Source organism: Nicotiana sylvestris, chromosome 7, assembly GCF_000393655.2.
Source record: "Nicotiana sylvestris chromosome 7, ASM39365v2, whole genome shotgun sequence".
NCBI classification, from domain to species: Eukaryota; Viridiplantae; Streptophyta; class Magnoliopsida; order Solanales; family Solanaceae; genus Nicotiana; species Nicotiana sylvestris.
This window is the reverse complement of record NC_091063.1, coordinates 49341784-49348714: the sequence shown is the minus strand read 5'-3', so window position 1 is coordinate 49348714 and position 6931 is coordinate 49341784. Positions and strand designations below refer to the sequence as shown.

Here is a 6931-nt window from a genome sequence, read left to right as displayed (position 1 = left end):
GTGTGGGTTTGCTTGGAATAACACAACAAATTGAATCTTGTATAAAGATAATATTTGCAGTTATGTGGGAGTCAACTTTTCTAGAAAGAACTTATCAAGATAGATAATCAGATCTCCCTCTTTCTCTCTCACCTCCTACTTATATGGGACATTCCCCTTACCTAATGAAAGTACAAATACAGAGAATATTCCTCCGAATATTTTTTAGAAATATCTTACTGCTAAACTAGCCGTTTTGGCCAATCTGAGTGCTCGACCTCGTCATTCACTGCTCGATTTGCCAATGTTGCTTCTTAAGCGTGACCTCGGCCTAATTGATTCTTGATTTCCCTATTTCCGGCGAGGTCTATTCGATTAGATTTTGACTCATACAGTTAGTACCTCCACTCACCGGAGTTGCTTTTGGGCGAGCTCGGTGGGCGGACTTCGCCAGTTATAATTTTGAGAAATCTGAGCACATTGGCCGAGGAGTGACCTTTTTATGGTGAGGTGGTGACGTGGCGCTTAAAGAGCCACACCTGACCGTTACATCAGTTTGAAATGACATCATTTCATCGTGTGTCATTATGGCGCATGTTCCCCATACGTTACATTGTTTCACACGCCTCTTCCGTTTCGAAATTAATGAGGCGGCATTTGGGCTGACCATATTCTTATAAATAGGGATAGGCACTCCTCATTTGAGTGCTCAACCTCGGCATTCACTGCTCGACTTGCCAATGTTGCTTCCTAAGCGTGACCTCGGTCTAATTGATTCTTGATTTCCCTATTTCAGGCGAGGTCTCTTCGATTAGATTTTGACCCATGCAATACGAGCTACAATATACAATTAATACTCAAATAAATAGTGGATACCGTTATCATTATATTGATTAAAAGTACAAAATCCACATTTGCCTTAAAAACAAGTAACCATCGGAAAAGATTAGTAGGTGGTTTTATAAAAGAAAATAAACTGGAGCGAGATGATGATAATTAGTACATATAGATCTTGAGTTGGAACTTTGAAAAAAGCCTTGGAGTAATTTGAACCAGTTGCACTGTAAATCGTAAAAGCAAAGCGCCAACCCGTGCACATCAACATGGCTTTCTCTTCATAGTAATTCGTGCACCTGTGCGAAACCCCTTCTTAAACCCACAGAAACATGAGAAAATATTGGGACATGAGATGAGAGAGTGTAGTGTTAGGGACTGGCTATAAAAGAAGAAGACAAAGAACAGAGCTTTCTCCTCTGATGGTGTGTGTTATATAAAAGGGGTTGTGACAGAAAATCCTTTTGAATGCAATTTTTTCTTTACTCTTTGTCTTTCTCCTTAACTGTGGAAAACCATTGACACTAATTAGGGTTCTTACCTACTCAAGTTTATGGCCATGGCATTACTGCTACATTTTCTCCGTAGCTGGTTTTTTCTTCCCTCAAGGTAACAAAACTACTAGTGTGCTTTTCTTGTAATTCTACTTAGCAAGCTTTCATTTGGGTCTCTTCTATTTGTTCTTTCTTAAACTTCTGAAAATGGACAGAGTCAGTTAAGCATATGTATTTTCCACCAAAATGGAAAATTCAAAGTAATTCCTTCTTTATATCACTTGCTTGTTTTAATTTAGTCCCACAGAATCAGAGCTAAAAACAGTATCTTTACATTATTCTACTTGTACAACGATGGAGAAAATGGTACTATATGTATATTTTCCAGTGGAAAACATTTTCCTCCATAACAAACGGTTCAAAATTTGTTTTCCTTTGGTCATCTTGCTGATTTTTTGATAGTATTTTTCTGAATGGAAATTTGATGATCTTCTGTCATGTTTCAACATGGATTTTCTCATGTTCTGTGCGCTTTTCCAATTAGAATTCCTTATTTAACCCATTATCTACTGTTATACTTGAAGTCACTAGCATATAGGCAGAGAAGATTTGTTATGTGTAATGTGTTATCCACCTGTGCCCAACTTGGCTCAATCCTGTAGAGGTGCTTATTGTGTGTATTTTGAGCAATCAGAGGTTGTAAAATGGGAAAGTTGGGAGTTGCAGGGCCTGATATAAAATCCGATGCAAGTATAGGTGTTAAGCCAAGGTAATAGTGAACCAACGAGGCAAAAGAAGAGGCGAAACTGCAGTTGTGTTGGACTAGAAGTACTCTGTATATTCCAAATTAAATTGTTTCTGTTCTGGATAGAATCTTCCCCACTTCCCAAAAAGGAAATTTACTCCATGAACAATTCAACATTTTCAATATTCTAGCCAAGATTACTTTTCCGCACAAAGAAATTGTCCAGATTCTTCACAAAGTTAACTTTATCTACACTTATTTCATAATATTGAGATTGTTGAGAGATCCTTTCCAGAGCATAAATAGTAAACTGGAGATTCCTGTTTTATTTTCTTCTTCTCGATCTATTTTAGAGCGGAGAAGTGGAAAACGCTGGTGCGAGTAGATGTATCATGTAGAAGAAATGCTTGGGAGTTATTCTCAAAGCATATCTTGTCTACTGGAGATTTCTTTTTCTTTTCTTCCTTTTTTATCCATCTTGAATAGGAAAATAATGATCTGCTGGGGTGTCACGACCCAAGCCCGTGGCACGTATTGTCTGCTTTGGACCTAGGTCCGAACGAATTTGTCTTTCGGGCTACGCCAGATCGAGCCCCAAAGGTGCGTGTACAATTTGAACTTGTGTTATGCCTTTTAAAGCTCTTCACTTTCCTCTCTCATTCCGATGTGGGATTCGCTTAAGGTGGCATGTGCACACCTTTTTCAGAAGCTTGTCATCCTAGAATCCTGCCAGTTCTGCTTGACCCGCCCTCCGTCATGGCATCACAAGGGGAATGGTTCTAGGTCCTAGGTGTCTTAGATAGAACCTAAACCAAAGGAAAATTGCAGCATTTCATATTTTTGTTTGGTCTCAAATATCATGTAAGATTATCGTTGGCTTTTCGGTAGGAGGAACCTGGAAAACTGGTGAGTGATTTTGGCCTAGTTAAATGTGAGGCTATGCACTAGTTATACCGCCGATAGTTTATCCTGCACTAGATTGGAGGCCAGTACATTCTGGATACTTGATCAAATGTATCTATATGTTTTGAAAATGAAGTGTTCCTTTCTCAACTCTCATATTCCTAGTGTTTTGACCTGATGCCGTTCCTTTATTTGGTTTCTACTTCTGCAGGACAAGTAGATATGTAGGATTAAAGCTTGCTTCAAACATTTTGAGGTGTTCAACGGCTAAACCTGGTTGAATTTACTGTTCCTTTACTTTCCGTGGAACATGTGAACCCTGATCTTGTAAGTACATTGTTACTTAAGTAGGGAATGAAGCCATTGGTCCGCGAAGGTTGTCAATCTTTGTATTATGTTGAAAATACCCATGGTAGGATATAGAGCAGAAAATTTAGTTTGCATATTAAAGCTACTCTGTTTTATCTTTTCTGAATTTTGATATTTAATTCAATTGAGAATCAACACTCAATTAGCTTGCCGGTGTGTGATACTGCAAAAGGATAATTTGGTTTATTACTTTCAACAAGCGTACTGTCTGAGTAGTTTTTGCTCTTCAATTCATTCTAGCATTGGTATCTCATGCGAGAAATATGACTGAAAATGAAGAGCATCATCAACTACTAAAATACAGATTCTAAAACAGATATATGCTCTATGAACAGAGGCGGATTTAAGATTTTAATTCTGTGGATTCAATATTTAAAGTTTTTAGCATTGGACCCATTATATTTTTAAAGTTATGGGTTCATATATACTATTTATTACAATTTTAGTGATTATTACATATAAAATTATGTTGTGCGCCGAAAGTACTGGGTTCAGTTGAACCCAGTATAACTCTATGTTGCATCCGCCTATCTATGAAGCAAGGCAGCAAATATGTGAAGGTTGATGGTTGAGGGGCATAATATACTTTCTGATTAAGATTTAAGGATTTGTTTCAAAATTTGAGTTATTGTTAAACCTTTTTATGTGAAGATCAGTTAATCTTAAGTTTATGAGTTGGTAAGGATGTTTGACATATGAGCTAGACATGGCTAGATAAAAGCTTGGAGGAAAAATATACTGTCAGCGCTAGAGTTTTTGACTATTCAAAGTTGGAGAAGGGTTTCAAATTGTTCTGTATTTGCTGCATGACATCTAGTAGTGGTAAAGAGCAAATCCTTAGGTGGGGAAGCCTTTTCTTGAATTAAACTATGGCTGGTTTGTTATTCCCGATGATAACTGTGAGAAAGTCATAGTTGCCTTGAGTTAGAAGTAGGAAGAATCAAGAGCTTTTTTAATTAGTGATACTAGCGAAGTTATTAGAATGTAGTTGACATAGTAAGGAGTCACTATGATGTTCGGAATACTTAGAGGTGGGTTTGTATACTTCACTTCTAAAGAAACTGATCCCTCTAATGACATGTCATAAAAAAGTTGGTCTGCTTTTCAATTCTTTGTTTGCTTCCTGAAAGTAGTCATTGGTAACTATTGGCTGGTGGTTATTATCGATGACTAGTGGGTGTTCTGATTGTCTTATTGGTCTATTTTGTTTGGTTTCTCCTTTCTTTCTTGTCCTCTTCTTCAGATATCTGATGCACAATTTAAATGTCGGTTTCTAATCTGTTATTACACCAAATTCAATTCAAAAACTGGAAAAGCTATGCCCTTAAAACACATTCTTTGACGCCATTTAGTATGTTAACAGCAAGTATTATGTTGGTGTTAAAATGAATGGCCAGGTAATAGTAGTAGTTCTGGAAACAATGTGAGTTTCTTTATTTTTATCGATTCCAGTAGCCTAATAGCCAGGGTAAATTATGATGAATTCTACAATGAATAAGCGCGAAAATAAGGTTTTTAACTGGCCTGAAGTAGGAAACTAACACGCAAAGATGGGCAGGCCTGGTGGAAAAGTGATTCATTATTGCAATTTCTGTTTCACGATTACAAAAAGAATAAAGAATTTAATCTGCTCACACAAATAATTACACCGCTGTTCTTTTTTCCTGATATCACATAGTAACAATTAAAGAATGAAACAAACACCGGAAAAGTTATAGACGATTTGAACTACTTAATTCTCAGAACCTAGAACGCTTGCATTCAGGAGGAATGCCTTGAGAGAACCTTTGAGTATCTGCACAGTAATTGTATGTCATGTACTTCTGCTGCACCCATCTAAGCCTATTTCTGCCGTTACTGTCCAGTTCTTGAGTTTCCCATGCTTGATCATTACTCACTAAATCGGCGGATTTAGAGCCTCCGCAAGACGAAGTAGATGATGCAGCTGACCAAACACATGCATTTGTATTAAAATTCCTGTAAGAAGCTGTGAATGGAGCCATGGACCAATCCGTTTTCACTCGCCCGCCTTGTGTGCCCAGTCATCAGCATTCCAAAAATCTGGACAATTAGACAAACTAATCCCCAAATGTCAGACATGAATAGTACGATGAGTAAAAATTGTTATCTAGTGAAGTATGTTTTGTATTAAGAAGGAAGTTTAATTTGTAACGTACATGATGCGTTGAGAGTTCCAAACAATAGAGTAGGTGTGAAATGATGTGGTTGGATCAAACCAGAGGTGAAACTGTTGTTCTTTATTGCCTTTTCCTTGAGAATAAACGTTGGTGTGAACTGTGTAAGGCTGGCCAGATGAATTTCCTAGAAACTTGAAATCAATTTCGTCGTGCCCTGCTCCTTGAGATGACAACTGCAGATTACACAAGCCAATATTTTTACTTGTTAATAACTTCAATCAAGTATGTTCCATAATACTAGTTGAGAAGTAATGTAAAACTCTGTTTCATTATATATACTTACGTAGAAGGTGGTGACAGTGCCAGCAGAATTTCCACGTTCTAGTTTCAGCTGCATGTCGAACCTTCCGAATAAAAACTCATTCTTGGATTAAAAGCCGGAACCTGAAATTTTGTCAAGGGACAAGGTGAGAAGGGACCACCTTCTTGTATCTGAGCCTGCTCGTCACCCCAAGTGACGGTCGCATCTTGGTAAAATTTATCAGCACAAGCAGGGTATAGGAGTAAAACTGCAAGAATAGAGAGCTGTAGAAACATTATAGAAATTCTTGAGGAAGCAAAGGAAAATGACATTTTTGTGCTTTAATTTGAAGAAATGAAGCAAGAGATGTTTGTGATTTGTGTTTGAGATTGGGACACACACATATATATATATATATAGTTGTGGAAAGTAGAGTTTGAGAGAGGGAAGGAAGAAGGATCGAAGAAGGGAATTGAAGAAAGCAATTAGCTGGGAATTGAGAGGATGGAAAATGACGTTTAAATAACGCGTATGTATGTATGTATGTATGTATGTATGTATGTATGTATGTATGTATGTATGGAGATTAGAGAGGCTGCGGTTTCGGATGAAAAAGTATAGGGAAGTATTGCGGGGGGGGGGGGGGGGGGCAGCCATTTGATCCGTATGGGTTGGTGAATGAATAGGTTCTTCACCAATTGCCCACAAGGGAAAGATTGACATTAATATTTCTACCTAACATGCTAATGTTTCTGTACTTTTGTGCTTTACATGTTCTGTGAGCCCACCAATAACTCTTCTACGCTTAACTGATATAACAATAATTCAAATTTGTAAAACGCGCTTTTAAATTGTGTTTTACTTTCAAAAATTTGAACCCCCCGGATTGGGCATTGCCTTATTTAAAGGCGTTAAGGGTTTTGAGAAAAATCATTCAGAAATACTCCAACTTTGTGATAAATTTTTCTTGTTGTTAAATTCTCAAGCTTTTATCATAATATCTGAAGAGCGAAAAGTAAGGGTTTCATTATATTGGGAGGAGGGGGTGAGGTTATTGTGGCGAATAATTCAGTGAGCTATAGTTTATCTCCACAGAGTCATGTTAAGTTGCCACTTACAATGGAGTACGATAAACTGATATCGTTGTTATGCAATAAAATGAGGTTGA

General features: G+C 37.5%; 1 long non-coding RNA gene and 1 pseudogene across 1 annotated transcript; one reads left to right on the top strand and one right to left on the bottom strand.

Annotated features, from left to right (window-relative positions):
• The first annotated feature begins 1013 nt into the window (after window positions 1–1013).
• LOC104233356 (uncharacterized) lies at window positions 1014–3466 on the top strand. The gene is made up of 2 exons (XR_712619.2): window positions 1014–1422; window positions 3167–3466. It is a non-coding gene; the product is annotated as an uncharacterized lncRNA (long non-coding RNA).
• A 1419-nt stretch (window positions 3467–4885) lies between these two features.
• LOC104233354 (xyloglucan endotransglucosylase protein 7-like) lies at window positions 4886–6151 on the bottom strand (annotated as a pseudogene).
• Window positions 6152–6931: the final 780 nt, after the last annotated feature.